The 26,096-nt window shown below is 41.3% G+C and overlaps 1 long non-coding RNA gene across 1 annotated transcript in view; it reads left to right on the forward strand.

Moving 5' to 3' along the window:
* The window catches only part of LOC112442995 (uncharacterized), a 50,404-nt gene extending 46,374 nt beyond the window's left edge, over positions 1–4,030 (forward strand). The window contains exon 3 of the long non-coding RNA XR_003031236.2: positions 1,677–4,030. This is a non-coding gene — a long non-coding RNA (uncharacterized lncRNA). The remainder of the gene's footprint in view (positions 1–1,676) is intronic.
* The last annotated feature ends 22,066 nt before the right edge of the window (positions 4,031–26,096 follow it).

Here is a 26,096-nt window from a genome sequence, read left to right on the forward strand (position 1 = left end):
TGCATGTATCTTTTCGAATTGTGGTTTTCTCTGGATATATGCCACAGCGTGGGATTCCTGGATCATATGGTAGCTCTATTTTTTAGTGTTTTAAGTAACCTCCATACTGTTCTCTATAGTGGCTGTACCAATTTACATTTCCACCAACAAGTGTAGGAGAGTCCCCTTTCCCTCACACCCTCTCCAGGATGTACTGTTCGTAGACTTTGATGATGGCCATTCTTACAAGTGTGAGGAAATACCTCACAGTGGTTTTGTTTAGCATTTCTCTAATGTTAGGCATCTATTGATGTGCTTTTTGGTCATTTGAATGCCTTCTTTGGAGAAACGTCTATTTAGATCTTCTGCTTGTTTTTTGATTGGGTTGTTTGTTTTTTGATATTGAGCTCTGTGAACTTTTTGTGTATTTTGGAGATTAATCTTGTTGTTTGCTTCATTTGCACATATTTTCTCCCAGTCCTTCGGTTGTTTTTTTTATTTTTGTTAATGGTTTCCTTTGTTATGCAAGAGTTTTAAATTTTAGTTAGGCCCCATTTGTTTATTTTTATAGGTTTTTTGTTTGTTTGTTTTTATTTCCACTGCCCTAGGAGATGAATCTAAAAAGATATTGCTGCAATTTTTGTCAGAGTGTTCTGCTTATGTTTTCCTCTAGGAGTTTTATAGTAGCTGATCTTACATTTACATCATAAATCCATTTTTGAGTTTGCCTTTATATATGGTGTTAGAGAATGTTCTAATTTCACTTTTCTATGTGTATTAATAGCTGTCCAGTTTTCCCAGCACCACTTATTGAGGAAACTGTCTTTTCTTCATTGTATATTCTTTGCCTCCTTTATTGTAGATAATTGACCATAAGGGCATGGGCTTATTTATGGGCTTTCTATCCCATTAAAATGATCTATATATCTGTTTTTATGCCAGTACCATACTACAAACAGTATTATTAATTACAACTGGCATGCTGTTTGTCTTATATCTACAAGGGTATTTTTTCCTTTTCAAAAATTTCACATATAAAAGAGATCATATGGGATTTGTATTTGTCTGTCTGACTTCTTTCACTTAGCATAATGCCCTCATGGTTCAACAAAATTTTGCAAATGGAAAAGTTTCATTCTTTTTTAATGACCTAATAATATTCCATTTTATACATTTGGGGAATTTTTAATGACTATTTTTATAAGTTTACTAATGTTTTTTCCACTTAGTTCCTTTGGTTTATTGAGTTTATTAATCATCCAGTTAAAGGCATTCTTTTTCTGTTATTATTATTTTTTACTTTCAGCACTTTCATTTTTTCCCCCTATAGTATTGATTGCTCTGCTTAAGATTTCCATCTGGATTTTCATGCTGTTCACCTTTTCTAGTAGAATCTTTAAAGATATTAATTAGTGATTTTAAATTACTTCTCTGATAGTTGCAACATCTGGTTCATCTCTAAGTCTCTTCTGTTGGCTGCTTTGTGTTTTGAAAATGAGTTATTATCCTTAATATTTTGGTGTATTCTCTAATTTTGATTGATTGCCTGATATAACAGATCTGAGGTAAATATTTGTATGACTAGAAATGGACATGACACTTCCTTTGTTAGGCCATCAGTGGGGGAAGAGGGTGATAGTGTTATTCAGTCTAATCAGGAGTTGACTTTGTGTTTGTTTTTTTTTGTTTTGCTATAGTTACCATGGGGAAGCAGTGGAAACAGTGGCAGACTTTATTTTCTCGGGCTCCAAAATCACTGTAGATGATGACTGCAGCCATGAAATTAAAAGACACTTGCTCTTTGGAAGAAAAGCTATGACCAACCTAGACAGCATATTAAAAAGCAGAGACATTACTTTGCCAACAAAGGTCTATCTAGTCAAAGCTATGGTTTTTCCAGTAGTCATGTATGGATGTGTGAGTTGGATCATAAAGAAGGCTGAACACTGAAGAACTGATGCTTTTGAACTGTGGTGATGAACACTCTTGAGCATCCTTTGGACTGCAAGAAGATCCAACCAGTCAATACTAAAGGAAATCAGCCCTGAATATTCATTGAAAGGACTGATGCTGAAGCTGAGCCTTCAATACTCTGGCCTCCTGATGGAAGAACTGACTCATTTGAAAAGACCCTGATGCTGGGAAGGATTGAAGGCAGGAGGAGAAGGAGATGAAAGAGGATGAGATGGTTGGATGGCATCACCAATTCAATGGACTTGAGTTTGAACAAGCTCTGGGAGATAGCAAAGGACAGGGAAGCCTGGAGTGCTACAGTCCATGGGGTCACAAAAAGTTGGACATGACTGAGTGACTGAACAACAACAACAACGTAGTTACCTTCAATATATCACTAGCTTCAAATTCCTCTACTACTTTGCGGTGGAGGTTGAATTACTGGAAGAGTTTTTCAATGTTCTTGCTCCATCTGCAGCTTTAAGCCTTCCGGTATCTCAGAGGCTTTTCTCTCTGCTCCTGATCTTCAACCAAGAGTAGACTCTGCTTCTTGTTATTTGGTGCCTGTTAGTCTGGTTGTCGGAGAAGACAATGGCACCCCACTCCAGTACTCTTGCCTGGAAAATCCCATGGATGGAGGAGCCTGGTGGGCTGCAGTCCATGGGGTCACACAGAGTCGGATACTCCAGCAGTAGCCTGGCTGTAGGAGCAGGCAATTTCTTTGTTGTCCTGGTTCAGTTTTTGTTTTGGAGAAGTCCTGTGGCCCCTGTACCTTGGTGGGGGTGGAGGCGAGGTGTCTTTAAAAAAAACAAAAAACCTTTCCATGTGGAAAATATGTTCAAACTGATTTAACAAGTGAAATCTTCGACACTGAAGCCAAAGGAGCTTCCAGCATTAGAACTGTGGTGAGACCAGTAAAAAGACTTCTTCAATAGGCAGTCTCTCTCCTTTTGTTCATTTTGCTGTTGTATAAATGTGAAGCAACAGTGTGGGGCAATGATACAAAAGTCCAAGGAAGACCATTACATATAAAATAATACAAATGGTACTGCTGCAGTTGTGGGACCCAGTGGTACTGGATGAGGAAATATTCTAGATCAATGTTGGTACTTTGGGGAATTTGGTTTGAGGTTAAAGTGCACAGGGCCATTTCTGTGGCCAACAGACCTCTGGCCAACAGACTTCTAGTTTTCTTGGAGAGGAGGGATTAATAGTAGATAGCAAAGATGGGCAAAAAGAGGTACGGAACATCTTTCATGTTGGTGATGGGGTATACCCTATTAATCAATATGTTGCAAACAGAGAGAACTCTCTAGTCTGTCTTTCTTTTAATTATTTCATGCTCCAGCTTAATGGAGGAAAGTACCATGTCTGTTTGCCTCTTCATGGAATAGGAGCTCTTTTACTGTTTTATAGAGCTGTGTTGTGATGTCATTAATATTATATTTTTAGTGCTTTGTCATAATAGGAAATTATTGGAAGCAGCCTAAATGCTTGAAAATAGAGGTTTAGTTAGAAATGTAATATTCTGTATCTTCTAATATGTAAGAAGAATTATTAATGACTTGGGAAAGTACTCATTGCATAAGATTAATTGAAACAAAAAGTTCAAAAAATGTGTATATGCAGTTGTTTCTTAACTGTGAAAAAAAGATAAAGTTTGTTTAAGGAAAAGGCTAGAATGAATCTACCAGAAAAAATTACAGTCATAAATTCTGAGTAGTGAGATTATGGGTGATTTCCCTTCTTATCATCTTAATCTTCTTAATGTCCCAGATTTTCTTTTAATGAGCAAATACTACTTTTAAAAACAGAAAAAGAAAAAAGTAATCATGTAAATGTGACATTTAGCAATTACTAAGGACTAGAACAAATGGCATTATTTGTTATTTAGTGATTATCTTCATGGGAAAGCCCTTAATGTTTGTACAGGTATGAGAGAAAGCATACTATTTTTGCTTCAAATGTTTTCATAGCTGTTTTACATAATAACATTAACCACATGATTCATCAATTTTGCATCCTGTTGCTATCTTCAAAGTACACCATTTATACCTTTTACATATACAAAGAAGGAATTAAATGCTTTCTGTGTTTATGTCTTATCTTTCTCTTCTTTGGTTAGAGGCCAACTCTGTGTGATTTAAATAATACATGTATTTCTGTTTTTAATAATTTAGGCATTAGGAAGCTCTTCTTTCCATCCAGACTAAATACCTTCAACTCTTTCTTAGGTGGAAAAGCAGAACAACCAAAAGCCATTTCCTAATGGGAAACGTTTCTAGTGAGCCCCAAAGAGTATTATAGAGACTTTTCTTAGATTTTGGAGACACAAGTCATCAGTAGCTCTAGAAGCATTTTTCTTTTTTTAGGGAAAGCTCTAGAAACAACTCACAATAAACTGGAAAATTCTGAAAGAGATGGGAATACCAGACCACCTGACCTGCCTCTTGAGAAACCTATATGCAGGTCAGGAAGCAACAGTTAGAACTGGACATGGAACAACAGACTGGTTCCAAACAGGAAAAGGAGTACATCAAGGCTGTATATTGTCATCCTGCTTATTTAACTTATATATGGAGTACATCATGAGAACGCTGGGCTGGAGGAAGCACAAGCTGGAATCAAGATTGCCGGGAGAAATAGCAATAACCTCAGATATGCAGATGACACCACCCTTATGGCAGAAAGTGAAGAGGAACTCAAAAGCCTCTTGATGAAAGTGAAAGAGGAGAGTGAAAAAGTTGGCTTAAAGCTCAACATTCAGAAAACGAAGATCATGGCGTCTGGTCCCATCACTTCATGGGGAAACAGTGGAAACAGTGTCAGACTTTATTTTTTGGGCTCCAAAATCACTGCAGATGGTGACTGCAGCCATGAAATTAAATGACGCTTACTCCTTGGAAGGAAAGTTATGACCAACCTAGATAGCATATTAAAAAGCAGAGACATTACTTTTCCAACAAAGGTCCATCTAGTCAAGGCTATGGTTTTTCCGGTGGTCACGTATGGATGTGAAAGTTGGACTATGAAGAAAGCTGAGTGCCGAAGAATTGATGCTTTTGAACTGTGGTGTTGGAGAAGACTCCTGAGAGTCCCTTGGACTGCAAGGAGATCCAACCAGTCCATTCAAAAGGAGATCATTCCTGTGTGTTCATTGGAAGGACTGATGCTAAAGCTGAAACTCAAATACTTTGGCCACCTCATGCGAAGAGTTGACTTATTGGAAAAGACTCTGATGCTTGGAGGGATTGGGGGAAGGAGGAGAAGGGGATGATAGAGGATGAGATGGCTGGATGGCATCACTGACTTGATGGACATGAGTTTGAACTCTGGGAGTTGGTGATGGACAGGGAGGCCTGGCATGCTGCGATTCATGGAGTCTCAAAGAGTCAGACACGACTGAGCGACTGAACTGAACTGAACTAGAAACAACTAACACAGTGCCTGACTTGTAGGAAGTTCTTAACAAATACTGTTACTATTATTGACATTGATTTTAAAAAACCACTACTAAATTATTGTGTCTGTGGACACAGATGTGTACATAGAACATAATGATGTCCTATAGGAGATTTGATTTGGGCAGTCTACTTTTTGCAAGAAACAGATCAAGGATTTCTGCATTACTTTTAAAAATTAAATTATTAAATAAATTATTTAATTACTAAAATTCAAAGGTTTATTTACCTTTGTTTTTCCAAATTCTGATAATTATCTTTGTTTCATTAGGGCTTTTTTCCCTCCTGAGATTTTTATCTTGATTTTCCATTTTGAACATATTCCTATTTCCTCATTTTGCTTGACTCTGTGTTGGTTTCTCTGTAGTAGACAAAACAGCACCTCTCCCAGTCTGGAAGGAGTAGGAAACGAACCTCATCATTCAACACTGCCCTAGCTCTTGGTTGTCTCTCAAATCTTTGTGATGGTCCAAGCCAATTATTTCATTTTTAATGGCTTCCAGTAGTTGAGGTTGTGCCAAAACCTGTCAGTGTAACAAACAGGAGCATCTAGATTCACGCACCTAGATTCAGGCTGACAGAAATCCAGACCCTTGGGTAGCAGCTTTTAAAATATGCAAATATATATACAGTCCTGCGGGCCCCCCAAGCATAAGCCCCCAGGCCATCTGGAAGGTGATCTGGAAGGTACCTTCAAGGGGCTCCAGACAGTGGAGTGTATAAGCTCCCTTCAAAGAGATGTCAGCAAGCTGTAGGAAAGCATAGGGAGAACAAAGATGGCGCTCACAGCCTCTCCTCTGCGAGAACTGAGAGGCACTCTACAGGCCTCTTGTTGTGTGGCAAAAAGGAAGTTTGCGCCTCAGGTCAACGGTCCAGGACGAGCAAATGGGCTTCCCTCACCAAAAGACTGGGCTGCTGTTTCAGTTAGCAGCCTGAACTGTGCCCTGAGGTGGTAGCCTGCCAAGAACTGTCTTTCCGTTTGTTGCAAGCCTCTGGGACCCAGAAAAGCAAGCCCACCGTGGCCACCAAAACCAGGTAGTCGGAGTGTCCCCTGCCCAGCAGATGCAAAACCTGGGCCCCAGACATTGTAAATATTCCCCTCCTAGAGCTATTCATGGCCTGGAGTGTGGACATGGCGCCCACGCTGGAACTGGAATTAGAGAGGGAGTGTATAAACGCCCACAGAAAAAAAGAGGACAAAAAGAAAGAAAAAAAGCCTTGTATTAAAACAACAACAACAAACAAACAAAAGTTGGTGTTCCCTGACTAGCGTGAGGATTGAAGATGGCACCCCACAGCCATGAATTCCATGATTGCCCTTCAGGCGAGATTAGCAAAGGGGCCTCATTCACCACAATGTGAACGCCTCTGGATCAGCCCTCGGGTGAGTGAGCCCACAGCCAGCCCCTTCAGGGTGCTTTCTCAGATTTCTGTTACCTGGTGGGCCTTGGGGCACCTTTGGTTTTCAAAGCTAAATGTTTTGGGGCTTGTCTCTCAGGTACTTGTCTTAAAAGTTGGGGTAACTGCTGTGGGGTTCAAACAGTTCCCTCCTCAGGGAGAAGCTCTGGGTTTTGAGTTCCCTCCTGACTGTGGGTTGCCTCACAGCTGGTGGGATTTTGGTGAGATTATGTCCCAGACTTTTCTACCCCTTCCATATGGGTGTTCCGTCTGATTGTTTGCCTGATGCGTAGAATCAGTCAGGTTTTAGTGTCTCCCCAACCACTGCTCCCCCAGGCACTTGTTCTATAATTAGCTGCAAATTCATTATGTCTGTGAGTGGATGTGAGCCCAGATCCTCCCCGGTTGCCATCTTGAACAGAAACCTGTGTTTCTAATACCTATTCCATATACTGGAAGGACATAAACTTTAGACATCATTCATTTGACTTGAGAATATTATAGGAAGAAAATGAGAGATGCATGGAGATTCATGATCCCTTTTATTTTTTCCCCCCTTAGTCAAGGGATCGAATCCTGTATGCCACATTGTTAATTTCCCCTTATGCAACAATATTTGAGGAATAACCTCCTTAAAACCTGTTTGTTTTTTTCTAATAACTTTGGTAGGCTGAGTTTCCCCAGTATCATAAACTGTTTCTTAAGAATTCCTGTGCATTAATTTTTGTGGGACACACTATTAGAAACAAAAGAAAAATATTTTCTGGATAGAGTCAGCCTTGCATCACAGATAACAGTTGGTCCAAGTCAAGTTCTAATTGAAGGCATTTCTGCATGACTAAAAATAGTGCAAAAATGCACTTTTTCCCCCAAATTTATTTGCTTTTTGGTAGGAATTGTGGTATGTTGGTAAGTAAGTTAATTGCTGCCAAGACTTAAAAGTTTTAAAAGGAAAAAGACAGTATTTATTACCTGGGGAGTTTACAAGTCCATCCATGCTTCTGTACGGTGGGAGAATTTAATATGCTCTAGTTGTGACTGAATTATGGAACAGATAAGTGACCAAGTGCCCTGCATTCATTTTTTTTCCGGGCGAAGCTTCTTCCTACTTCCAAGGAAAGTCTGGATGATCTCTCTGCAGAAATCTCCCTACTTCCATTCTTGCCTTCTTGGGGCGCGTTCTCTCCACAGAAGATAAAGTAAGGCTTTAGAAAGAGAAAAAAAAAAAAAAGGATGATTTCACTCTCTTGTTTAAAATTGTCCCAGGGTTACTCACAAGGCTTAGAATAAAATCCAGAGTCTTTACCCTAGCCCTCAGAAAGCCCCATAACCCATTGTTTGACATTTGCTTGGTCATCTTCTGCTGTTTACTCTCATCTGCTGTGCTGTAGTCTCAGTGGCCTTCCAGTGATTGAATTTGTTCCTGCCTTAGGTCCTTGTCTCTACCTACTCTTTCCATCAGCAATGTTCTTGCTGCCTCTCTTTTCTTAGCTGCTTCCTTCCTTCAATCAGATTTCACTTCCTCAGAGATGCCTCTTCTGATTATCTATTTTACAAGATGAGCTGGTAGCCACTTTATCCTTCTATTTCTTTCAAAAATTATTTATTTGCTTATTTATTTAGCTGTGCCGGGTCTTAGTCACAGCACATGGGATCTTCAATCTTCATTGCTGCATGTGGGTCTTTTTTTAGTGGCAGCGTGTGAACGCTTAGTTTTATGTGGAGTCTAGTTCCCTGACCAGGGATTGAACCTAGGACCCTTACATTGAGAGAGTGGACAGCCACTGGACCCCCATGGAAGTCCCTATCCCTTTGTTTGTAATCTCTGCATAATCAGTTCAGTTCAGTCCAGTTGCTCAGTCATGTCCAACTCTGCAACCCCATGAACTGCAGCATGCTAGGCCTCCCTGTCCATCACCAACTGCCAGAGTCTACCCAAACCCATGTCCACTGAGTCGGTGATGCCATCCAACCATCTCATCCTCTGTCATCCCCTTCTCCTCCTGCCTTCAATCTTTCCCAGCATCACTGAGTCAGCTCTTTGCATCAGGTGGCCAAAATACTGGAGTTTCAGCTTCAACATCAGTCCTTCCAATGAACACCCAGGACTGATCTCCTCTAGAATGGACTGGTTGGATCTCCTTGCAGTCCAAGGGACTCTCAAAAGTCTTCTCCAACACCACAGTTCAAAAGCATCAGTTCTTCAGCACTCAGCTTTCTTTATAGTCCAACTCTCACATCCATACATGACTACTGAAAAAACCGTAGCCTTGACTAGATAGACCTTTGTTGACAAAGTAATGTCTCTGCATAATACTTTTTACTATAAGCTACTTCTCTTGTTTGTTTTCTTATTGTTAACCTCCCCTTCCTGCCTGGAATAAAAGGTTCTTGGGTATAGGGACTTTGTCTAGTCTTATGAATCTTTAATCCTACTGCCGAGTACAGTGCCAGGCACATAGAAGTGCTAAGTTGCTTCAGTCGTATCTGACTCTTTGCGACCCTAAGGCCCTCTAAAAATGTGGAATAAATAATGTTCAATGAAGGGAACAGTAAGGTCATAGAATACCATTATGAGGATTAAATAAGATAATGTCTATAAAGTGCTTAAAGTAGGAAAGTGATATATAATATACTTAGCAGGATTTTCTTTGCTTGTTTGTTTCAGCCATGCCATGTGATATGCAGGATTTTAGTTCCCTGACCAGGGATCAAACCTGTGCCCCCTACATTGGGAGCTTAGAGTCTTGGCCTCAGGACTACAAGCAAAGTCCCAAAAGTGATATATAATATAGTCAATAAGTGATAACTACTGTTGTTGTAATTATATTTTGTAATTTCTTCAGTTATTTCTCCTCTGATCTTTATAATTGGGAAGTTCCCTGCAATCCAACTCTTTTGCCCACAGTGGTCTACTTTTCTTCTTCGTTGGCCACAGAGAATTGTACTCACGAGGTATTACAAAATAGCAAGTTTAGCCCTTGGCATTCACCTTTTAAATTAAATAATTCCTTCTTATTAAGTTAAATAATTCTAATTCCATGTATCTTTTCTTATACTTGGAGAAATGACTTAAGAAAATCCTTGTGTTGTCCTTGTCAGAGCCCTGTGCCAAGGCTACTGAATGGAGCCATCACCACATACTAATTAGAAAATTCCTGTACAGCTCTCATTTGTCCAGACATAAAAGAAGTTGCCCACAGAATTTTCCCTTGAAAGTGACAATTTCGCAATAGTAGTTCCACCTACTCTTAAGGGGCAGGAGTTCCTTAAATAGACATTCTTATATGCATTTTGAAAAAGACAAATGAGATAAATAAGGGGCCTGGTCTTTATTCAACTCTAAGTTTATGAACTATTTTTAGAGAGCTCCTTCCATAGCACCTGAGGTTCCCGTCATAAGACCATAATAATTGAAGTTAGAATCTGTGAAATTATTTCATATCCAAAGTGAATACTGTTATATTCCAAAGGGAAATTAGAAGTGATCTGGTCTGGGTATTTCAGCACATGCAGAAGGTTCTGATTTTCTGGGTTCCTTTGTGTTTCATTTAGACCCTAAGGATGGAAAGCACTATGACTATTTAATCTTTCTTTTGATTCTTTGTGCAGGATTCTATCTAAGGACTCTTAATTTTCATAGCAAACTGGTTATTTCATGAAAAAAGAAAAAATGATGTACAAATATTTCCTCAATACATCAGAGGAATTGGTGGGATTTTGAAACTATCTGAACAGTTTATGTTATAGAATTGCAGAATACGAAAGGAATTTGTCAGTTCACTCTGGGTGTGGCGAAGCTTACTCATATTTGGCTGTTTTCCTAAATTATTTCTCAATATGGAATGTACATTTGAAGAAAAGAGACAAAATAAGAGCATGTAAAGACATTACAAATGCCGATTTATCCCTTTGTATGTACACTTTTCCCTCCTTCATAATAAAGTCAATTGTGCTTTTTCTTTTTACTCCTGGTAGAAATTGTTATATTAAGGCCATCCTAAATCTGAAATACCATACAGCAGAGGTCCCCAACTTCTAGGATCTAATGCCTGATGATCTGAGGTGAAGCTGATGTAATAATAATTGAAATCAAATGCACAATAAATGTAAGGCACTTGAATCACCCCAACACCTTCCCCCCACCCTCGTCCATGGAAAAGTTGTCTTCCACGGAACCAGTCTGGTCCCTGGTACCAAAAAGGTTGGGGACTTCTGCTATAGAGCATTCATGACTGCAATCTAGCATTGCTGTCTTGTTATAGGAATTTAAATTACATTAAAGGCAATAAAAGAACAATATTAATACTGTGAAGCACCAAAATCAGTGACATAAAGGATAGGATTGAGAAAAATCACAGAAGTGGCTAAGGAAAAGGCCGGAGTTTCAAGAGATTAGAAATTAAGTTATAGATATGAAGAATAGCCAGTGGGGATCCAAGACACAGAAACAAACTATTCATGGACAAGAAAAGAGAAAAAAAAAAGATTCAAAGATATACTAGAAGAAAACTTTCTTAAAATTAAAGAAGATCTGAGTCCTTAGATTTAAAGCATTTATGGTGGTCCAGGAAAAATTAATAAATTATAACCGCATTTCAAAATGCATTCTGGTGAAGTTAAGTAAAGGAAAACAAAATTCTACAATGTCCACAAACAGAAACAGGTCACTGTTATTCCTATTCTCTCCCCATTTCCATAAACTTGTAACTACAAAAACAAAAGCAGTCAAATGGTTCTGACTAATTTCTGATTCTTCAGGAGCATTTTCTGATGGAAGACAATGAATACCATCTGTAGAATGTTATTGGGGAAAGAATGTTGAGTGTCACCCAGCTGAGGTGTCATTCTCATGTGAGGCCAGTACCAAAATATTCTCAGGAATGGAATTATTCACAAACCCTTCCTGGAAAATTTCTTGAAAATGTAACTCAGCTAATCAGAATAAAAATAATAATAGTGTAAAAAGAGACTAGGGTGTTAGTCACTCAGTCGTGTCCAACTCTTTGGGACCACAAGAACCATAGCCCACCAGGCTCCTGCATCCATGGGATTCTGCGGGCAAGAATACTGGAGTGTCTTTCCATTCCCTTCCCCAGGGGATCTTCCCAACCCATGGATTGAACTGTTTCATTATCAGATTCCTTACCATCTGAGCCACCAGTCGCTCAGTTGTGTCTGACTCTTTGTGACCCCATGGACTGTAGCCTATCAGGCTCCTCTGTCCATGGGGTTTTCCAGGCCAAGAATACTGCAGTGGATTGCCATTTCCTTCTCCAGGAGATCTTCCCGACCCAGGGATTGAACCCGGGTCTCCTGCATTGTAGGCAGACGCTTTACTGTCTGAGCCACCAGGGAAGCCCATAAAAAGAGAAAAAGAAACCAAATTCATAGATGAAGTAAAAAAAAACTGGGGGGAAAAACACAATTGATTTAGCTTTAAAAGTAAGGGCAACGTTTTAAATTGCAAGTATAGAAAATCTTGTACTGACACCTGCAATAAATAAATATTTATTTATTAATTTTTTGGCTGTACTGTGTGGCTTGTGAGATCTTAGTTTCCTGACCAGGGTTTGAATCTGGGCCCTTGGCAGTGAAAGCATGGAGTCCTAACCACTGGACTGCCAGTATATTCCCTAAATGAATATAAAGTATGATTCAGCTGTTGGTAAACTAAGAATAATTAGAAGCCAGAAACAGAAGAAAGAGTGATTCCACAGGAGGATGTGACCTTGGAGTAGTGTGTCTGTCTGGTACAACATCTCCTTATGCTGATCCCTGGTGGATTTTGCCTAGATTTTAATGGGCCAGATGTTCTCAAGGGGAGCAAAAACTGGAGCTTAATCAAGATAAGGATAAATTGAAGAGTTCTGCATAAATCGGAGACTCCTAAAAGATGTCATCTTCATTAGGTACAAGATCAAAGACAAGGAAGAACTATTTAATTAAAAGTACGGGTACCATTGGTTATCCTTATGATGGATTTAAAAATGGAAAATGCTTTCCTCTTCAAAGAGATTCATGACTTAGAAATGAAAAGGCAAAATTTAAGAGCTTTCAGTAAAAATACAGACTATATGACTTCAGAATAGAGAAAGATTTCACATACAAGACAAAAAAAAAAACTAACAATAAAGGTAAAGATTAATACATGTATAATTATAATTTATATACAATTTAACATAATTATTATATTAAACATATATATTGATATGGGCTTCTCTGGTGGCTCAGACAGTAAAGAATCTGCCTGCAATGCAGGTGACCTGGGTTGGATCCCTGGGTTGGGAAGATCCTTTGGAGAAGGGAATGGCAATTCATTCCAGTATTCTAGCCTGGAGAATCCATGGACAGTGGAGCCTTGGGGGCTACAGTCCATAGGGTCACAGAGTCAGACATGACTGAGCAACTAATACACACATACAATTTAACATTATTATATTAAACATATATATTGATACATTGTTTAGGGAAATACACATGTGGTAAAACTATGAAGGAAAGCAAAAGAATGTTTAATGCTCATTTGGTGTAGCATTACCTCAGCACTGGGGACCAGGAAGGGGAACACAGGGCCCTCAAAGCTCAGGGTATAGTAGAGGGGGCCCGGGTGTCATTTTATTATTCTTCATATATATAAATATGTATATACGTGCATATACTTGTATGTCTGTCTTATCTGTATCTGTGAGCTAACTGGGATCAACTGGGCAGTTCTTGCTTGGGGTCATTCATGTCGTTGCAGGTAGATGTTGGCTGGGGTGGCCCATTCAAGGTGGCTTTCCCATGTGGTCAGCAGCTGGTACTGGCTATTGTTTGGGAGTCCAGCTGGGACTGCCTACCAGGATGCCCACATGTGACTTCTCATGAGGTTTGCGCTTCTCTTAAGTGTGGAGGCTAGTACACGAATGAGTGTTCTTTAAGTCTCAGGGTATTGTCAAGCTCTAATGAACTAGCCTCAAAAGTCATATGACTTCGTTTCTGCTGTATCTATTGTCCAGCTTGGAGAAGGAAATGGCAGCCCACTCCAGTGTTCTTGCCTGGAGAATCCCAGGGACGGGGGAGCCTGGTGGGCTGCCGTCTATGGGGTCGCACAGAGTTGGACACGACTGAAGCGACTTAGCAGCAGCAGCAGCAGCAGCATTGTCCAGCTAATCACTAAGGCCAGCTTCAAAGAGAGAATCGGAATACACATCTTGATGGGAGAGGCAGTATGTGCATGCAGGAAGGGAAGGCATTGGTGGCAGCCATCTTCCATTTTGGGGGGGTATTTGCCACCCCACCTACCTGTTGCCTGCTTATTGAGCCACTCAGGGGACAGCCACTCTGTCCCCAGGAAAGGTGCAAATCTGCTCTATTAGATCTTGACTTTAAGATCTAAAAGTCAAGTGGCCATATAATGTGTGCTTCTGACTGTTTTTTTTTTTTTTTAATTGTCATTTCTTTTTCAAAACCAGCTTACTTCTGGCAATCTATAGCGATTTACTTTTACAAATGACTGGCTTTGATATTCATCCTTGAACTCATCTGGACAGTGGAGGTGGCTTTGAGGAATGATAGCCAGCATCTGTTCCCCCTCACCCCCAACCCCTTTTTGAATTGTACCTTGCCGTTCTTGAATTACAGAAGATTTCACCATGTTCACACGCAGGGTTGTGTGGGTGGTTGGAGGGGCTGTCACTACACTGGGAAAATGCTTTGAATTTGAAAGAATTTTGCATTTATTTGAGGGCTTTTGTGAGTTTGAGCAGTCCAAAGTGTCCTTGTGTACAAGCCCTGCCTTTGCTTAACTCCTATTATTATCTTGCCTTGGAAGGTCATGCCAACTGCTTAATTACATGGAGAGTTATGAAACAGCTAGGGCACCAGCACATTATTCAAGTGTGGGTTCCTAAAGGAAAATAAACTCTTCTTCCTGCACTGAGGACAGCTGCCAATAAACCAGGCATGTTTGTGTGTTCGTGGCCACATGTATACCTTCCTTGTATAAAGGGATTCCGTGGCTGGCAAAAATCCTGGATTCACCTTTCCTGACAGCACCAGTAGTTACAGTATAATAGAACGGTTTTAATTCAGAACAAGATTAAATCTGAGTACTTTGAGTCAGACTTCTCCTTGCATTGAATGTAAACAATAAAACCTCTTTATGAAGGCTTTCCTACTTTACTCAGAAGTAGGCTAATTCATTTCACATATACCTGTAATCAAACATCAGGCTTAATAAAAGTGTACGTTTATTAAAGAGATGATTATGTAGGTTAAGTTTCCCATAGTCCACCTGCCCCTCAACTATCAACCTTCAGAAGAAAACTAAGAAAGCCCATGTTCCGAGAGGTTCAACTAGTTAGATTCCTGTTTTGGACCAACTCTCACCTTGGGAACACATAGACTTGGCATTTCAAGCATTGCCTTTGTTTTACATGTGTTTAGGCAGAAGAACGTGCTAATTCTAAAAGAACTCTTTGCAAAAGTAGATGCTGAAAGAGAAACAGAGCAGAAGCAGATCCTTTGAGAAAGAGCTCCTCTCCTGAAGAAGTGTTTTTCACAAGGCACTGAGATAGCCAGGAATTCTTGCTCCTGCAGGAAACAGCTTGCCCCGTTGCATAGGGTGGGGCCCTCTCTTATTTCTCTAAACACTTTCGGAGGAAAAAAAGAAAAAAATCAGGCTCAAATGCCAAAAGACTACTTTAACCCTCCAATCCCAGAGCCCAAGGTCAACCAGAGGTCACACATGCAGTGCTTAAGTCAAAAGGTTGGCATGCTTTCCAGGCAGTATCTGTTCCTTCTGAAATCTATAGCAAAAATTGAAGCCATGGAAACGCTCCTCACTCATTTTAAGTCAGAGCTACCTGTGATTTATTAAGTGGTATGAGGTGCTGGTCAGGGCGTGAAGTTAAATATTAAAAAAGAAAATCAAACTTCTGCTCCCACCTCTACCCCTCCTTCTTGAAAACTAATTTAGGCCATATCCAAGTTTTTATAAAGACATTCCTAATACCATTGTGCTGTAAATCCTGTCTGATCCAACCTTCAAATATTTATGTAAACTGAAATATGTCTGAAAAGAAGTCAAAACAAAACAAATATGTTCCTCATCTCATTACACAGGTCCCTCCTCCCTCATTTACATTCAAGTGTAAACCTCTCCAACTGGTTCCCAGCTGTTAGGGCTGGTTAATTAGTGATAATTGCAGAGACTATTTCTTTGAATGTGCTGATGGCCTTATGTCTTGCAACCAATTTAGCCTGGAGTTTTCAGCATGTGTGAAATGCTTTGGTAGCAGTTTTTAAAAATTTTTACAGATAAGGGCAGTTGGTTTAGTCTCCGTACAACATGCCCTAGCAATAATGAGTGCTTTTAATACAGCTACAGGTTGGTCACGATATGTTGTTCCTTAAGCTGTGAATTTGGGTTTTACTGTCATTAGAGTGAGCTGTTTCTCCTGGGATCATTTTGGGTGAAGTGCTTTAGCTCCGTTCCAGATGCAGTTTGCTAATGATAATTTGCGTCACTTGCAAGTTGTAGCAACCTCAGGATCTCATGGTCTATCTTTTGGCTCCTGATACCATGTAATTAGAGAGAGTGGAAAACAGGAAAGAATTTTAAAGTGACTGTACTCACATTACAGTTCTGAAACCCAGGGAAAGAAAAGAGGAACCATTATTTGTATTAACGAAGGAATACTCTTTGGAAGTTACCTGGTAACCTTTTTTTTAACTTTTTATCTTATATTGGAGTATAGCCTATTAACCTCCAGTGTTCTTGCCTGGAGAATCCCAGGACGGGGGAGCCTGGTGGGCTGCAGTCTATGGGGTCGCACAGAGTTGGACACGACTGAAGCGACTTAGCAGCAGCAGCAGCATAGCCTATTAACGATGTTCTGATGGTTTCAGGTGGGCAGCAAAGGGACTCAGCCGTACATATACATGTATCCAATCTCTTCCAAACCCCATTCCCACCCAGGCTGCCACATAACACTGAGCAGAGTTCCCCGTGCTATACAGTAGGACCTCGGGTAACCTTTTGATATAGGAATTAAAAATGAAAGTTAATGGTTTTTGCCCTCACAAAATTGATTTGTTTATGCGGTTTTTATTGATTCATCCAACATTTATTGAATACACTGTGCTATGTTTAGAGAGATGAGAACAAAAAAGAGTGGCTGGGGCACAGATCCTGCTTCAGGGGGTCACTCACATATCGTATCTTATTTGAGAATTACTGTAATCCTGTGGGGTACGCAGAGCCTGTGTTCATCACCCCACTTTATAGGTGAGGAACTTGAAGCTTGGAGAGGTTAAGTGACTTGCCCAGGATGACATACCTAGTGAGAGCCAAGATGAGGCACCAAGGCTCTGACTCCAAGTCTAGTCTTTTTTCCTTGTGTGTATTGAGGTCTTAATGGTAGGGAAGTAGGGAAAATGCAAATAGGCCTGTGAAAACAAAACAGCACAGCTACATGTCACCTACCTGTTTAGAGTTGCACACACCAGAACTAGATCTTCTGGGCAGTGAATAGTGCAGATAAATAGGGAGAACTCTGGGGTGCTGGGAGTCCCTGCAGGCTTCACCCTGAAGCACATTCCATGTCTCTGCTACCTCCTTATCTGCCCCCAGACTCCAGGACCCTGATGTCAGCAGGGAGAGTAGCCCCTTCTGTCTTTGCCATGCCTCATCTAAACTGTACTGAACAAAGCTTTGAAGAGACTAGAGTCTGTGTGAGCAGGATACTACAGATGAAGTGAATGGCATGTGACACCTAAAGTCTCACAGGAGGATGATGGCAAATGATTTTCTTGTCTTGAGCAGATATCTGGAGTAAAGCAAGAGATGGCAGTTTTAGGAGTATTGGGCCAGAGTGGTAGCGCTGGTGGTGACAGCTCTGTGACCAGGATCAGGCCTTACTGGGCATATGACTTCTGCAGACAGTACTTAGGTTTGATGCTCTGCTGTCATCATCTTGAAATTCTTTAATAATTTTTGAATAAGGAGCCAACATTTTCATTTTGTACTTGTTGCTGTTCAGTCTCTCTAAGTCATGTCCGGCTCTTTGTGAATCCATGAACTACAGCACGCCAGCTTCCTTGTCCTTTGCTCAAACCCATGTCCGTTGAGTCAGTGGTGCCATCCAACCATCTCATCCTCTGTTGTCCTCTTCTCCTCCTGCCCTCAATCTTTCCCAGCATCAGGGTCTTTTCAACTGAGTCAGCTCTTTGCATCAGGTGGCCAAAATATTGGAGTTTCAGCTTCAACATCAGTCCTTCCAATGAACACCCAGGACTGATCTCCTTTAGAATGGACTGGTTGGATCTCCTTGCAGTCCAAGGGACTGTCAAGAGTCTTCTCCAACACCACAGTTCAAAAGCATCAATTCTTCGGTGCTCAGCTTTCTTCACAGCCCAACTCTCACATCCATACATGACCACTGGAAAAACCATAGCCTTGACTAGACAGACCTTTGTTGGCAAAGTAATGTCTCTGCTTTTGAATATGCTATCTAGGTTGGTCATAACTTTCCTTCCAAGGAGTAAGAGTCTTTTAATTTCATGGCTTCAGTCACCATCTGCAGTGATTTTGGAGCCCCCCAAAAATAAAGTCTGACGCTGTTTCCCCTGTTTCCCCATCTATCTCCATGAAGTGATGGGACCAGGGCCATGGTCCATTATCTTAGTTTTCTGAATGTTGAGCTTCAAGCCAACTTTTTCACTCTCCACTTTCACTTTCATCAAGAGGCTTTTTAGTTCCTCTTCACTTTCTGCCATAAGGATGAAGTGATGTGAGCCCTGCAAATTCTGAAGTCTGTCCTGACCACGTGTTTTACTTCATTGTTTATGCTCCTTTAGTGTTTGAATATTAGGCAGTATTAGTACTATTGAGTATCAAACCCGTTTGAGTATTGGTATTGAAATTTAGTAGAGACCACATATACTCTTCAGGTTGCACGTTGAACCCACTAGAGAAGGCGAGGATGAAAGAGGGAAGAGGGACATATTTTTCTTACACATCAGGTAACAGAAAATAACCTTAGCCTGGTGGAATAACAGAAGGGAAAGTACTAAAAGTACTCAATTACTGGTTTTGTTTAAACCTAGTAAGCTGTAGCAGTGAGTCTCTGTGTAGCAAGAAGAGAAACACACTGAATTGAGTTATTTGACCTATGCTTTTCTTACAGCGTGTTCAATATCCAGTATAAATAGAGACTTCTTATCTTGAATCCCTTGAATTTCTGAGATATCAGAGGAGTTGCATAGAATGGAATGCAAGAGATATTTGGCTTAAGAGTTCTATAGAATAGACTTTTAGATCAAGATACATGTAGAGACAATCTGAGAGATTTATTCAGATACTTGGAACTTGAGTGGTAGGGCAGATATTTGTTTAACTTCAATTAATAGGCAACAGAAATTGATTCAAGTTTGTAAATTTTCTTAGGGAAGTGCTGGCTGATGATTATGATGATAGAGAAATAAATAACAGCAACTGCAACAACAGTCACAGGTTCTATCTAGTGAGTGTTTTCACAGGATAAGATGGTTGGATGGCATCATTGACTCACTGGACAAGAGTTTGAACAGACTCCAGGAGATAGTGAAGGACAGGGAAGTTTGGCATGCTGCAGTCCATGAGGTCACACAGGGTCGGACATGACTTAGTGCCTGAACAACAACAACTTACCGAAGGACTTTTCAAGTATTAACTCCCTTAGAGCTTATTATTGTTATGAGGTTGCCACTTATATTATTCTAATCTGACAAATGAGGAAACTGGCACCGTAGAGTCAAAGAACTTTGCTCAAGGATTCACAATTGGAATGCTTTGCTGTTGGATTTTAACTGGCTGTCTGGCTCCAGCACTAATTTCAACTGAGCTGTTTTGCCTCCTAATGTATTTCTGTTAATGCTCCTCCCAACAAATGAAAATATACATAAAAAGACATTTTGCTTTGGTTTCAACTCTTAGAACCTAAGTCTTCATCAGCACTTGCCCCACCACTAATTCTAACACAGTTGGTTCAGGGGAGGGTTGAAACAAAGTAAATTTGGGTACTTGCTGATGTGGATTCTGATTGTAACGAGCAACTTGTGAGAAGGAGGGCAGGACCAAATGGGGAACTGTGAAATGTGGTCATCGTTTTTGTCATTGACTCTTCTCCCTGTAAAGTTGCTTGGAGTGATGGGGGTCACACTACCTTCGTGCACAGTCAGAACACAGTCCTGGCTGACTTGTCCCAAGTGGTCAAGGAGGGGCATGTTGAGTTCTTCGTGACTCATCAGTGCTCTCTAAGTGGGGAATCAGGAAATAGCAGGTGCATCCACATTGGTGAGACCCAGCCAGGAGTCAGAGGCCTCCACTTCTGGATTTCTAAGGAGCTGCCATTTCCCCATCTGTTTTAGGACCATGAGTTCTGCTGCGTAGGTCTTCTTAATGGGCTGATGTCCTTTAAATAGGTGCACAGTGTACCTCTGTTGATTTTTCTGAGGACTGCTGCTCTATCATCCAGTTCAATCAGCTTAGCTTTGCACCATTCCATATAAAGAAACAGGTATTGAATTTCACTGGGACTTCATTTTAGGCTTATCTTGACCTTTATCCTTATGGTCTCTTAGCTTTCAATAGGTATTCAGCATTTAAAATGCCTGCTTTTAAGTGGAATGTTTATTCAATCTCAGGTACTAAAAGAAAGATTGGCAGTCCAAACAGATTTGAAAACAAAGAGGGAGAGTCAAAACAAATTTGAATAAAAGTTTGTTTGTGATTAATGTCTTTGAGTTTAGGCACTCAAAGAGTGCTTAAGAAGTCATTCTAACTTCTTTGCTGTCTGAGATTGGAGGGGAAGGAGGGGTTTTAGGATTGGATTGTGCTCTGGGTCACCGAGCTGCTCCTGCCTGAGACCTCCATTCTTTTATTTTCCTGCTTAGAGATTAGTTCTTTTTTGCAGCATAAAGTTAGCAGGTTTGGGAAAACAGAGTGGGTCTACCCTTTTGTCTTAGGTGGGTTTAGGAAGCAGACCCTGAGAAGAGGATTCCTGTATAAATGGTTAGTGATAAACTGCTCTAAGGAGAAACCAGGAAGGGAGGGAAGCAAAACCAGGAGAGAAGAAGGACAGGTAAGGCTTTTAGAAATACTAAGGACACTTATGACTTAAAGTGAGAAGCCACCCTTAGCTGGGTCCCAAGAGGAGTGCTTAAGTCTAAACTATACTGCAGTTTGTCCTAGGACTGGGCAAGAGAGCTGGACTTTTACTTTTGCATCAGGCATTCATTAGCCATGAGGCCTGGGTGGCAGGAATGTAAACTCCCAGGCACTTCCAGCTCTGGGTGCTTCCAGGCCAAGTGAAACTGACATTCAGGGTAGGCCTCTGCAGAAGATGGCAAGTGAGAGCAGTGGAGCACAGCAGAACTTGCTATAGACAAGGGCTTCCTTGGTGGCTCAGACAGTAAAGAATCTGCCTGCAATACAGGAGACCCAGGTTCAATCCCTGGGTTGTGAAGATCCCCTGGAGAAGAGAATGGCAATCCAACCCACTCCAGCATTCTTGCCTCCAGAATCCCCTGGAGAGAGGAGCCTGGCAGGTTATAGTCCATTGGGTCGCCAAGAGTCAGACACAACTCAGCGACTCACATTTTCGATTATTCCTCTGAGCGTGGACCTTGGATGAAGAGGACGGTTGTATACCTAAGGGCTCGTGGAGGGACGCTATGCAGAGGAGTTCTGGAAGGGATGGAATAGACAAAATATGCTTGAAAGCATGAAAAACAGCGAGAACCCCCTCAAATCATGAAGGTGACAGGGTTCGGAGTGCATCTCCAGAGTAAGAGAACCAGTGCTCTGCCTGTTGCTGGCAGCTCAGAGAGGTGGTAGGACCACTAAGGGGAAGACTCCAGTTTTCATTAAGGATCCAGCCTTGACACAGAAGCAGGACAGTCACTTATTTTTCAATGGTTAATGAGCATCTCAAGGCTGGTCACAATGGAGAAAATCTGGAGGCTCTTCCAACATTTTCTGGGCACAGTTCAAACTCCTGATTGCCCTAGATGAAGAGAGAGATCCAAAATAGGGCTCCTGATCCCATTTTGGGTAAGAATTTTTGATAAACCCAGGGTATGTCTAGAGGACTGTACATTGATCCTTAGAGATTTCAGTTGAGCTCCTATAACTATAACCATTACTTTCAGCAAGTGGGACTCACAGGATTTACACAGAACGTGTGTATGTGTGTGTGTGTGCACGCATGCAGTTGCTAAATCGTGTTTGACTCTTTGCAACCCCATGGACTGTAGCCTGCCAGGCTACAGTCTGTCTATGGGATTTTCCAGATAAGAATACTGGAGTGGATTTCCATTTAATTCTGCAGGGAATCTGCTTGACCCAGGGATCGAACCTGCGTCTCCTGCTCAGCAGGCAGAGTCTTTACTATTGCACCACCGGGGAAACCCTATGCAGAACGTAGCTAATTTCATTTCTTTTGAACACAGCTAATTTCTCCAATCCAGAAAGCTGGACCCTCTTGGACAACTATGTTGATCATTCCTAGTCAGAAAACAGTGTCAGTTTAGTAATTATTATGCCCAGTCCAATGTTGTAAGAAAAATGTACATTTCCTTCCAAGGTAAGACATCTCCCTATCACTGCTGCCCCATCCCACATGCGGATCTCCAGTGGAGGAGGAGGAGGATGAGGAGGAGATTTGCTTCTCCATTGTGTTGCCTTGTGTTTCTCAGCCCTTCTCATCCACTCTCTGGGCTGCCTCTGGCTCTTCCTGTGTTGGAAGTAGGGGAAGGAGAAGAGAGAAGGAAGCAGGAAAGTTCTTACTTAACCAGCACTGTGAGATGTATCAGAGCCTGCAGGTGGCTGTGGCCAGCTCTTTTGGGGGATCTTTGTGAGTCCTGCAGTTGCGGTCTATTCATTCTGGGGGTGGCTTTGTAGTTCTCTTGCTGCTGGCTCACAGTTTCTCACCTTGGGACTCTTGATGGCCTGCCTTCCTATGGCATCACTTTGCCCCTCCAGACAGCCCTCTTGGCTAGGATGTGAGATGATCTCAGGCCATCTCTGTCTTTTGTGGCTGATATCTAATCCACAAGAAACACTCATGTCTCTTCTACTCTGAGTGTCTGGGACCACTGTTCCATCATGATGCAACCATGCTCCTTTATTCATTGTGACAGCAGCCTGCTAGCCTTTACTACTTGCCCTTAACATGTCTCAGCCCTGAGACAGACATCAACCATATTCAGGGCACATGGGTCAGTCTCTTAAGTGGACCACTTATGCCCCTTTTCTTGACTTCAGGTCCAGGGAAAGCACTCTGACCCCTACCCCATGGGATGGGCATGAGACCCAGAGTGCCGCCATTGTTCTCTCCCCAAATCCTCCTATCTTAAATGACCATTCATCTTTCAACTGAGTGGGGTTTGCTCTTAATGTGATAAAGGGCTAATAAAAACTAGTCTGTACATACTGCCTTTGCAAACTCTATTCCGAGCATCGCATCTCTTTTGGAGTGTGGTATCTATTATCTGGTCCAATGAGGCTAAAAGACTTCTGTCTTAACACTCAGTCACATTGTACAAGAGATCAATGAAGAAATGTTACAGTTATTGATTCTGTCATTTTTCCAGTGAACACTGAGTACTTTCATTGTGCTGATACATTTAGACTAGATGTATGGCTCCATGTGGGCTGCCCACGTGGCTCAATGGTAAAGAATATGCCTGCAATACAGGAGACCCAGGTTTGATCCCTGGGTCTGGAAGATCCCCTGGAGAAGGAAATGGCTACCAACTCCAGTATTCTTACCTGGGAAATCCCATGGACAGAGGAGTCTGGTGGGCTGTAGTCCATGGGGCTGCAAAAGTGTCAGATGTGACTTAGTGACTAAAACAACAACAACATAGCTATATGTAAGCATACATATTATATAAATATGAAGTCCCTAGTATGCATAAAGAGTATAAGTTACTATCAGTTGTATATGTTGAGTGGTAGTTTTGTGGGTATTGAGTATGAAATAAGTATGTGAGTTAATAAAGAGGACCCATGGATTAATGATGAGAATGTGTCATAAATCAAAGATTATAGCTTACCCAATTCTGTGTATCCAAGTTAAAAAAACTTAAAGTTCTTTGGGGAGCTCTGAGTCCAGACCCTAACTACAATAATCACCAAGATTTGTCAAGTATGACCGTGTGCTAGACACTATGGTAAGTGTCTCACAAACAGTATCTCATTCAGTCCTTTCAACAACCCGATGAGGTTAAGTACTGTTTTTTCCCCCATTTTACAGATGAGGAAACTGAATCCCAGTAACTTTCTCAAATTCCTATGGCAGACTGTGGAATCAGATTCAGGTCTGCCTGACAGCCAACTCACTCCCATTTCTCAGATGGGAACTGTCCATGTTTCATCAGGTGTGCTACAGGCTAGCAGACAGGACACATTGGAGTGGAAAGAGCTTTGCAGTCAGTCAGAGCTGGTTTCTGAGTTGGCTGTGTCATTTATTAGCTGCATGGTTTGGGTCAGGTTCCTTAGTCTCGACCTCTTGATCCCACCTATGAAGTAGAGAATAATAATATTTACTGTTCAGGGTTGTGATATGAAGTAATGACTTTGAAGCAGTTGGCGTCTGGAGGCCCTCAAAAATCATATATACTATCATTTCCATTCTTACTCTTCACCTGAAGATGTTTTAAGAGCACATAAAAGGAGACAAGCCAGGCTTGGACCACAAACTACAGTAATCTAGGACTTTTTGGTTTTGGCTCCAACGATCTAGGACTTACCCTTACTAGGGATTGTTCTGTTGTGGTTCTGAAGTAACGCTGTGTAGCCGAATCACAGAGCACACTTGGGGAAATGCTCAGGACCCCAATTTATTTTGGACTCGAACTTCTGAATATGGCATTCTTCTTCCCTCTGGAAAACATACAGTCTTCAGTACTCCTGGATCGTATATGGTGGTATTAGGCAAGATCTCCTTTTGGTAATAGAGTGGTTGGATTGTGGCTGGCTTGGGCATGATAATGCTGTTGAGTCTCTCTGTTAGAGATCAAAGGAGAGAATCCTGGCAAGTATTCCCCAGTGTTCTCAGCTGACACTGAAGGAGTAACAGCTAGAGAGGGCAGATTCAATCTGCTGTTTTTCCACAGAGCCATACAACCTTGTCTTCCCTATTGTTGCCCTCTGGCATCTGAGATGGTGGCAGGGGCATAGCTGCATAGAACTTGAGTTGTGATAGTACAATTGCTGCTTCTAGCTCTGTCCCCAAACTTCCAGCTGTTATAAGTCTCTGGTTTAGAGCAGGAAAGCCAGAAGAGTCAGAAAAGCAGGAGCTGGGCAAAAAGAACAAGGAACCGCCACCCCAGGCCTTCATTCTCACACTTCTCCATCAATAGTATTTGGATATTAGAGTTGGGCTGTGACATCTCTGATACCTAATCAGCAGGCAGCTTCCTGAAGCCCCCTTCTGTTCCTTCGCCACATGGCTCCTCTTCTTCCCCTCACTTAAGTTATTCATAGAACCTCTTAAAGATCTAAGAAACTAATTGTGAAATACCTTCGTGATTACAGTTCAGACATCTAATTAGAAGCAAGGAATTAAGCTCCCAAATACCACAAAATGAAAGCTTGAAATTCTCCTAACAAAACCTCTGCTTTCCACGAATGGGGGCTGACTCATCCATCCACCTTCTGCTCCCCAGCCCTTGTCTTTCATGCTGAAGTCAGCCAGTTTCTTCACCTGGATTTGGAAAACTGCTGAGGTCTGGTTCAGCTTCATTCCAAAATGGTCTGTCAATAGCAGGGACCTGGAAAGTAACTGCCTGTTGCAGAGAAAACAGGAGAAGGGCACATTCCTTGAGCTTGAGAGTCTCATGAAGACTGTCAATTCTGTGTTTCTTCTCATGACAGCAGACTAAAAGTGGACAATGAAATATTAAGCAGAAGGAGTATCTTGCTGTTGTGATTTCATTTAAAATGTATCTAGAAGACTGGGCGATACTGAAGTATGTGACTTATTTCCTTCTATGAGTTGAGATAAAGTGGTTCTAATTTTCTTGCTGTTTTTCTGGCTTTAGGGCCCTGTGAAAGAATGTTTCTTCTCTTGCTTTTGGTGGGAATTGGATGTTTGTCGATTTAGCATATGCTTAAAATATTTTGGCTTTGGAAAACTGCACTGATAGCCTTTTCCCTCTCGTCAACACGAATCTCATTTTCCTCTAGCTCTCATAGCTTGTGGCTCCAATACAACATTTCTCATATTCTACTTTATTCTATGGTGACTTATATGTCTGTTTTTCTCATATATC

The sequence above is a fragment of the Bos taurus genome, chromosome 20 (assembly GCF_002263795.3).
Source record: "Bos taurus isolate L1 Dominette 01449 registration number 42190680 breed Hereford chromosome 20, ARS-UCD2.0, whole genome shotgun sequence".
NCBI lineage: Eukaryota > Metazoa > Chordata > Mammalia > Artiodactyla > Bovidae > Bos > Bos taurus.